General features: G+C 38.7%; 1 pseudogene; it reads right to left on the bottom strand.

The window, feature by feature from the left end:
* Positions 1-3187: 3187 nt before the first annotated feature.
* Positions 3188-4621, bottom strand: LOC138151578 (nucleolar and spindle-associated protein 1-like; annotated as a pseudogene).
* Between the last annotated feature and the right edge of the window lie 5622 nt (positions 4622-10243).

The raw sequence follows: 10243 nt of genomic DNA, 5'->3' as shown, positions 1-10243 counted from the left end.
CACTATATCTCCAACTCTCAATATCTGCCCAGGATAGGTACTTAATACCCCAAAAGGTAAGACTAACCTGCTTGATCAGTCAATCAAGATGTTCCCTTCTTGACTCAATTAGAAAAGTGTTCTCACTTGTTAAAGAGATTAAACCAAGTCTTAAACTTAAGTTAAAACAATCAACTTCACACATATAAGATGAGGAAGATGGGGTGTGGTTTGGCAGCAGTTCATCTGAAAAAGATCTGGGGGTCTTAGTGGGCAGCAAGACCAATAGTTATATTCCATATCATTAAAGCAATATAACAGTCATGAAGGCTAATAAAATCCCAGACTTCATGTAGAGATTCATGGTGTGGCTGTTGGGACAGAACACATTTGAAGTGTTGTATTTAGTTCATAGAGTTACATTTTTTAAAAAAGCATTGACAAGCCAGAGGACATCCCAAATAGAAGGTTGAAGGTTGTGTTATGTTGGATCAGTTGAATGAACCACATATGCTTAGCATAAAAAAAGAGAACTCAGTAGAACGCCATAGCTGTCTTCAAGTACATGAAGAGCATGGAGAGTTTACTTGATTTCTTCTGTAGCTATTTGTTTTTCTGGAAAACAAAACTATGAGCAATGGGTAGATGTTGCAAAACCAAGCAAATTTAACTTGATATAAAGAAAATGTTTCCAGTGATGGGCAATTCTTATTCAGGTACAATGTGAACTAGATGTTCTCTGAGGTCCATACCATGATATTCTCATTCTGTATGAGAAGACCAAGATGGATATATAGGAAACTCATCAATCAACACAGATGTTTTGAAGATACATGGAGAAATGAAAAGGATACCACAAATGGAAAAGACTGGAATGGAAACCCTCAAGGGTAGATCAGCATTCGTCTTATAATGAATATTAAGAAGAATAACCCAAAAAGCATTATTTAAGTTATATAATAGATAAGATACACATCAAAAAAGGAAGAGAGGAGGATGGGATTTGGATACTAGAGATTGGAAACTGTAGATAAATTAGAATGAATGATAATGAGAATGACAATAGTAATGACAATAATAACTAACATTTATACAGTGTTTACAATGTGCCAACTACTGGGCCAAGGGCTTTACAATTATTTTCTTAAGGAGCAACTGGGTGGCTCAGTGAATAGAGCACTGGCCCTGAAGTCAGAAGGAACTGAGTTCAAATCCGACCTCAGACACTTAATACTTCCTAGCTGTGTGACCTTGGGCAAGTCACTTAACCCCAAGTGCCATGCCTTACCCCCTCCAAAAAGCAAAAAAAAATTATCTTCTTGTTTGATCCTCACAACAACCCTGTGAGGTAGGTGCTATTATTATCCCCATCTTACAGATGAGAACACTGAGACAGGTGTTGTGACTTGCACAGCGTCACACAGCTAAGAGTCTGAAGCCAGATATAAGCTCAGGTGTTCCTAACTCCAGGCCTGGTACTCTATCCTCTTCACCACCTGGTGTCCAGAGAAAGACTCTAAGAACAGAGTAATAACTTCAAGTCACCAGATCACTGATGAGCTTCATCCCAGTATATGAAAAGGATTTGGAATTAAGATTTGCTAAATTGGTGACCCTCAAAAAATCATGGAAAATAGTAGCAGAACTGGAAAGAAATATTTTTTGGAGGGGGGAATATAGGACAACTGGGATTAAGTGACTTGCCCGAGGTCACACAGCTAATAAGTATTAAGTGTCTGAGGCCGGTTTTGAACTCAGGTCTTCCTGACTCCAGGGCCAGTACTCTATTCACTGTGCCACCTAGATGCCCAAAAATACTTTTTTAAAAGAGATGTATGGGGATTCTTTGAATTGTAGCCAGTGAGCTTTCAATAACTAACATTTATATAGTGCTTTAAAGTTTTCAAAGCACTTTACAAATATTATTCATTTGATGCTCGTAACTCTGGGATGCAGGTGCTATTATTATCCTCATTTTCGAGGTGGAAAAACTGAGGTTGAGAGAAGTTAAGTGATTTGTCCAGAATCACATACCTAGTAAGTGTTTGGGGCAAGATTTGAACTCAAATCTTCCTTACTCCAAGTCCAACAATCTATTCACTACTTCACCTACCTGCTTCTTCTGATCCTTGGCAAAAACCTGGAACATATTAAAGGAATGGTTTTTGAGCAATTAAAAAGGCAAGTGATGGTCATTACAAGTAACTGTAGTCAGTGCTGTACTAAACTTGTTTCCTTTTTGTTTCTTACAGGATTACCTAGATTTCAGTGAGGCATTTGAAAAAGCATCTCATTACATGCTTTAGGACAAAATGAAGAGATGTGAGCTGTGTGAGTTTTAAGTTTTAATCTTATTTAAAAAAATCTTACAAAGCAGTAGAAAACTTCAGCAGGTTGGCTTAGGTGCAGTATTTTAATCTGACAAGAACTGTGCCAAGTATAAAATTCTGAAAGTCAATAGAGATGGCTATAATTCTAAGCATCCACAGTCTTTTATATCCTTTGAATAAGAGACTAGATCAGTACACAAAAATCTTGAAAACTAACTTAAAGAAATAGTAATGAAAAGATTCCTGTGAGCGTGACCCTTTTTACTTTAATCTTGAAATCATTCAGGGAATAAATGTGAAGTGCAGCATCTAAAAACAAATTAGCAACAAATAAGTACATATAGAGAACAGTTATCTAAGGAAAAGTCTAAGAAAATATTGAAGCTTGACATTTTTATGTTGATGCTTATTCAGTTAGGATTCAATATGTTAGTTAGTAAGTTCTCTGGAGGTATAGAGAAGTCTTCTATTCTACCTTCTTTTCTCCCATCATTTAAAATGTGAAAAAGATCATACATGAAAGTTGTTTGAAATCCTAGGACTACAGGAGGGCCTGTGGCATTAAAAATCTAGCTCAAGGATTAAGAAGTTGTACTTAATTAAACAAAAAAAAAAGAGTTATGGAAAGACCATTTTAGACAATTTGTCAGTTTTAAGTGAGACATTTGTAAGCTGATAGTATTACTATTTCAAGGGTGGCAGTTAGCAGCAGGTTAACATGATAGCTCCAAAGATATATCTATTATCCATAGAGGTAAGAACAGAGTTAGTATAGACTAGATGAAATTTACAATGACAAAACAAATATAGAAATATTTGCAGAACCATAAAAGATTCATAATTAAGAATATTTATCTACAGAGTGCTTGGCAGATTGTTTAGTCCCCAAGCATAACTAGATCTCACTGAGTCCCAAGGACACATATTTCTCTTCTTTCCTTTTCTGCTCATGTTTCCTCCATTGCTCTTCTCTGAGCTGGAGATATGGCTGTTTATAAGATTTTGTTTGTTTTGTGGAAGTCAATTCTCTTCATTATCTCATTCAGAGCAAAGTTTTCTTTAGATCCCCCAGCCCCAAGGTTTTAGCCTCTCTATGTAGGGTTCATAGTGAAATGGACAGAAAAGACTTGCTTTGAGATCAAATATTGGTTTCTTATTATTTACTGTAGCCTGTATTGCCTCACTGTAAACTTGAATGACGTAACAGATAGAGTGTGTTCATTCTTGGCTTAACTGGCCTCCTCTTCCTTATTCTTCATGAGGAGCCTGGTTTAGGTTGGGTGTTGAGCATGTTGATATATGGAGACTTCCTGGCTGGAGTCTTGGTGAGTGAACATTTATGCTCCTTATCTTTCTTTCATAGCCTCAGAGATCCTGACATTCATTTTGTTATTTGAGAGGGTAGATGGCTTGAACAGTTTCTGACACAAGATTTGCAGTCCCAAGAGATGTATGAAGTAAGTGTCATGGACTGACAGGAATGCAGGTAAGAGAGGACCTGCCTCTCTGAGTAATGAGACTTATTACCCTGATATTCAATGAACTTTCCTTGCAATTACTGTGGGGAGTTCCAGTTAGGTTAGTTTTTTTTTTTAGCTAATACCTTTAATTCCTTTACTGAGTTGTTAGGGACTTCCATACGTTTCTTCAGTCAATAGATTCCATTTCCTTAAAACAAACTTCATGAATCTTCTTAAAATTTGTAGTTGTAAACATTGTTTTCCTTTTCTTAGGTTTGTACAAACCATCTCTGCAATGAGAGCCTTTTCGTCCTGAAGGGATATTTAAAAGTATATCACCTTCCATTTCATTTTCTTCAGAGCAAATTTTCCACTTTCTTTTTGTTATCTTTGGATACAAAATTATCTATGTTTGTTATCTATGGCCTCTGCAGTGGCCAAGAAATTCTCCTTTTGATATTTCTTCTGTCCAGGAAACCCAAGATGATCACTTTCTATCATTTCTGAATGGTCCTGCTTGAAGCCACTATTTCCTAGGGCTGTTTTCACCTCTTGGGGCGGGGGGGGGGGGGTGGTGGTGAAGGCAACCACAGTTTCCTGTTCAGATTTTTCTTCATTGTCATTAAACATTTCTGACTACTCATGAGAGGAAGCAGAGATGTTACTTTTGCCATCCTGACTCTCATTTTCATTTTGGAGCTCAGGTTGAAAGTATTCTTTCAATAATTTTCAAAGTTTATCTCCCCAGAGGTTGGCCTGGAGGTCCTAGCTCTTGGTCAGGCTCTGCAGTCCATGGTACTTGAAGAAGTCCAGCTCTGTAGCCAAAGGGAAGGCCGTGCCACTTTCACCCATTCAGACATCTCTCCCTCTATGAGAAACCCCAAAGTCTGAGCTGCATGACTATTAAGCCAAGTATAAGATGGGGGACATATGGCCATGTAGGTTCAGAAAGGAATGAATGATCAGACCCAAATAGGAGTAATTAATGAAGCAATGTCAACCTAGATGAGAGTGTTTAGTAGTGTGCAGAAGGGAACTCTCCTTGGTTCCATGGTGAACACTTATTAATGACATGGATGAAGACATAAATGTCATACTTATTAAATTTTCAGATGACATGAAGCTAGACTTCATATTTAACAAATAGATAATGGCATCAGGGCACAAAAAGGTTAGAATTGTGGGCTGAATTCAACACAATGTCACATGACAGCCCTTCAAACACTTAAAAAGTTATCATGCCTTGTTTAAGTCTTGTCTACACAGGTTAAACATCCCCAGGTCCTTCAGTTGGACTTCTGATGGCATGGTCTCCAGTCTGTCCCCTTACCCTACTGGTCACCTTTATCTGGACACACACTAGTTTGTTTCTCACTGGACTAATTCTATGTTTCATTTATGCAACCTAAAATGATATGGGCTTCTTTGCTTGCCATACCATAAAGTTGACTCATGTTGAGATTTCAATCCCCTAGCCAACACCACATACACTAGACTATTTTTGAAATAACTGCTATTCATCAATATCTTCCCTATGCTGTACTTTTTAAAAAAAAGTTAATTGACCAATAATGGTGACTGGAGGATTCAAACTCCAGGTCTTTTACTAAAAAGCTAAGTGATTTTGAACAAGACTTTTACTTTTCTGGACCTCAGCTGTCTAATGAACGCATCATTCTAGACCAAGGGTTCTTGAAACTATTGTGTGATATAGACTTTGGCAATCTGATGAAGCCTATGGACCCCTTATCAGATTAATGTTTTAAGTACATAAAATAGAATTACAAACCAAATTGATTCTTTTGAAATAAAGATATAATGTTTTCTCATTTAAATTTATAGACACCCCCCCTCAATGAAATTTAGTCACAGACCCCTTGAGGATCAGTGGGCCACAAATCAAAAACCCTTGGTCTGGATGGCCTCCAAGGACCCTTCTAGTTTTGTAATTTGATGATTCTATGTCTCACATATTTAAGCATAAACAGGGAAGTATGAAAGAAAACTTATCCCTACATTCTTGGTTTTTTGTTTTTGTTTTTGTTTCCTTTTTGGAGGGTGGAAGGCAGGGCAATTGGGATAAAGCAACTTGCCCAAGGTCACATGGCTAGTAAGTGTTAAGTGTCTGAGGCTGAATTTGAACTCAGGTCCTCCTAACTCCAGGGCCAGTGCTCTCTTCACTGTGTCACCTAGCCGCCCTTACCCCTACATTCTTAAAAAACAACAACTCATCTCTCCATTTTTTATTCTACTTGCAGAGGCATTGTCCAGCAACCAGAGATCCATTCTTTGTGAGTTTAACATACTGCACAAGTGGCTATTTCAACCTTATTTACCTCCATGTCCTCTAAACTCTAGACGAAACCCTTATGAAGTCGTATGGCTGTCTGCCACATGAACAATCAAAGAGGTGGACTTCTATTACAACCCATACAACTCTGTGGAATTTCACTAGTCTAGACAATTTTTCCCTTCTCTTAAAACCTTTGTATACTAATGGTTTCTAAACCATTAGTTTTTGTTTCTAAAAATCAGCTTTAAAGTTGCCTTCCACTTCCATAGCACCTCAATAGAAAAACCTATCACAATTTTGTATCCTGATCAACATGTTCAGTGACTTTTAAAAAGGTTTTAAAATAATTTATTTCCTTGAAAATGGCTTTCTTGACTGTCCAATTTAAATTTTAGTACAAAGACTGAAGGAGAGTGAGGTAGGAGCCCAGTAGAGCTTAAGGGTTGAACCTGAAAAGAACCAGGAACTCTTAAGGAGCTCAATTTGTGTCCCAATTCTTTCCCCAGTGTCTCTATTTTCCTTCTTACTCCACTCATACATCCTTTACTTAAATCTGTCAGGTTCAATCTTGTGCTCAATTGCATGCTGTATTCACTCACTTACCCCCAACCCACTCATCAAATTTGCCCTTTCTCCAAAAGTCAGCCTTTCACAATCCCAGCCTAATGACAGTGAAGTGGTCTGGGATAAAACATTTTCCTACTTTAATTATAGCAAAGACTTGCTCATACTTAAATCATATATATCTATATATAGATAATATAGATATATTTATTTTTTAAAATCATATTCATTTGTTTTGTTACATTTTAATTTCCGTGTTGTTTCCCTCCTTTCCTCCCAATTCCATCAGAAGTATTTTCTGTTTTTTATCAATAATATCTCATACACATGGACTCATACCCAGTGCCAGTGTGGTATAATAGAATGAGCCCAAGACTGGAATTTAGTAGACTTGAGTTCTAGTACCATTTATTCCCCTAAATTAGCTTTATAATCTTATACAAATTACCTCTCTGCAAAATGAGAAAACTGGATTAGATTAATGACTATAAAGTCTCCTTCTGCAGCTATGAGTCTACTTTATTTTAAAAAATCAATTAATTGATTAATTTTAAGTTTTCAACATTGATTTTTTTATTTATTTTTCAAATGCTTTATTAACTTTTGATTTACATCATCATTTCCACCAGATTTTGAGTTACAAATTTTCTCCCCATTTTTCCCCTACCCACCACCCCAAAAATAGCAGTCCCACAGTATATCCCCTCCTCCAATCTGCTCTTTCCCATATTTTCTCCCATACCCCTTTCGACTTTTCCAGTGGATCTCTATGCCCCAGTGCCTGTATATCTTATTTCCCAATTACATGTAAAATAGTATTAATAATAGTACATATATATACACACACACATACACACACGCGCACACACACACACACACACACACACACACATAAGTATTTGATTTGAAAACTCTGAATTCCAGATTCATTCCCTTCCTCCTTTGTCACCCACCCTTACTGGGAAGATAAGCAGTATAGGTTGTACATGTGTGGCTATTGCAAAACAATAACAGATATATTGTAAAAGACTGACTATATTTCCCTCCCTCCTATCCCACCTCCCACTTGTTCTATTCTGTACTTGGATTCCTCCCTTTTCAAAAGTGGGTGGTTCCAATTTCCCTCCTCCCCCCAGCCTGCCCTCCCTTCCATCATCCCCCCTCTCAGTTCCTTACCACCCTACTCTCCTGGACAGTGAGATACCCTATTTAGTGTGTATTTCATTCCCTCCTCAAGCCAAATACAATGGGAATAAGGTTGAACCATTCCCTTTTGCCATCCTATTCTTCCCCTCCATTGTAACCATTTTCCCTTGCCTCTTCTATATGAGATAATTTACCCCATTCTGTCTCTCCCCATCTCCTCTCATTATATTCCCCTCTCACCTCTTAATTTCACATTTTAAGTATCATCCCTTCCTATTCAATTGGTTCTGTGCCCTCTCTCTATGTATACCTGTAAACATATATACACACATTCTCATATGTATTCATATACCCATATACCCTCAGATATAGACATATATTCCCTTCAACTATATTCATACTGAGAAAAGTTTCATAAGTTACCATTATTGTTTTTCCATGTAGGAATGTTAATAGTTCAACTTTGATAAGTTACTTATGATTTCTTTTCCCTGTTTACCTTCTCATGCTTCTCTTGCTTCTTGTATCTGAAGGTCAAATTTTCTATTCAACTCTGATTTTTTCAGCAAGAATGATTGAAAGCCCTCTGTTCCACTGAATGACCATATTTTCCCCTGAAACATGATACTCAGTTTTGCTGGGTAGGTGACTCTTGGTTTTAATCCCAGTTCCTTTGACATCTGGAATATCATATTCCAAGCCCTAAGATCCCTCAGTGTAGAAGCTGCCAGATCCTGGGTTATCCTGATTGTGTTTCCACAATATTCAAATTGTTTCTTCCTGGCTGCTTGTGATATTCTCTCCTTAATCTGGGAATTCTGGAACCTGGCTATAATATTCCTAGGAGTTTTCTTTTTGGGATCTTTTCCATGAGGTGATCGGTGGAGTCCTTCAACCTCTATTTTGCCCTCTGGTTCTAAAACATCAGGGCAGTTTTCTTTGGAAATCTTCCTGAAGGATGATTTCTAGGTTCTTTTTTTTTGATCATGGCATTCAGGTAGTCCAATAATTTTTAAATTCTCTCTCCTGGATCTATTTTCCAGGTCAATGGTTTTTCCCATGAGATATTTCACATTGCCTTCTATTTTTTCATTTGTTTAGATCTGTTTAACAGCATCTTGATTTCTCATAAAGTCATTAGCTTCCATTTGCTCCAGTCTAATTCTGAAGCAATGATTCTCCTCATTGAGCTTTTGAGATTCGTTTTCCATCTGGAAAATTTGGCTTTTTAAGGAATTCTTCTCCTCATTGCCTTTTTGAGACTCTTTTGCCATTTCAGTTAGTCCATTTTTTAAGGAGTTATTTTCCTCAGTCAGGCTGTTGACTCTCATTTCATAATTTTCTTGCATTGTTCTCATTTCTCTTCCCAATTTTTCCTCCACTTCTCTTATCTGCTTCTTAAGGTCCTCTATGGCCTGTAACCAGCTCGTATTTTCCTTTGAAGCTTTTGGTGCAGGAGTTCTGACTTCACTGTCTTCCTCTTGTTCCATGCTTTGCTCCTTTTTGTCCCCAAAATAGGAGTGTATTGTTGGAATCTTCTGTCTGCTTTGTTTCCTTTGCCTGGTCATGTTGCCCCTCAGTCACTTGACCCCTGGGCTTTTTGCCACAGTAGGACTCTGCCATCAGACAGGGGAGTTTTCATCCCAAATGCTGGGGTTTTCTCAGCTGCCAGAGGTATTAGATGGGTGTCCTCTCTGAGGTCTCCATATGCTCTGGCAAGCTGGATACACACCCCAGGACCTCCATCCTAGACTAAAGTCCAGATCCAAGAAGGTTAAGGCAAGAGCGATTACCCCTAAGAATGGTGCTTGGTCCCCCTACACCCTGTAGTCCAGGAGCTGAAGCTGCCACATGGTGCTGGCTGGCTGTGCCAGCTCTCAGGGGCTTCTTGCCCTGGGGCCAAAGGCCACTCACTCCCACTTACTGGGTCCCAAAGTCTAGACTGCACTGACCTCTCACTTTGTCCTTTGCATCTATGTGTTGATAAATCTGGAAACGGCCACAGCTGCTGCTGATCTGGAGTCCCTCTGGCCAGCGGCTGGTCAGGCTCGCCCTGGGGCTAAAGCCTTGGCATGGGGCTGGGCTCGGCTCCCAGAGCACTGTGCTGGCTGATTCCTGCCAGCCTGCTGGGCTGTCCTCAGCAGGAGGTTAACTTCTCTGTGTCATTTTGTGGGTTCTGCAGCTCCAAAGTTTGTTTAGAGTTCCCTTTTTACATGGATTGGGGAAGGTGGAAGCCAGAGCAGCAGGGAAGTCCTGCTTCTACCCTCATACTTAAATCTTTTTTTTTTTTTAAAGTAATTGCGGTTAAGTAACTTGCTCAAGGTTATCTGGCCAGTTATTTCTGGGTGTGGTGCTAAGTATCTGAGCCCAGATTCGATCCCCAGGTCATTCTGACACTGGAGCTGGTGCTCTTACTTGCTGAGCCACCTGGCCACCCCTAAGCAATTGGGGTTAAGTAACTTGCTGAACGT

The sequence above is a fragment of the Petaurus breviceps genome, unplaced genomic scaffold (genome assembly GCF_028583685.1).
Source record: "Petaurus breviceps papuanus isolate PSGF00001 unplaced genomic scaffold, PetGlider_PUasm1.0 90903, whole genome shotgun sequence".
NCBI classification, from domain to species: domain Eukaryota; kingdom Metazoa; phylum Chordata; class Mammalia; order Diprotodontia; family Petauridae; genus Petaurus; species Petaurus breviceps.
The sequence above is the reverse complement of the archived record's forward strand: the minus strand, read 5'-3'. Positions and strand labels throughout refer to the sequence as shown.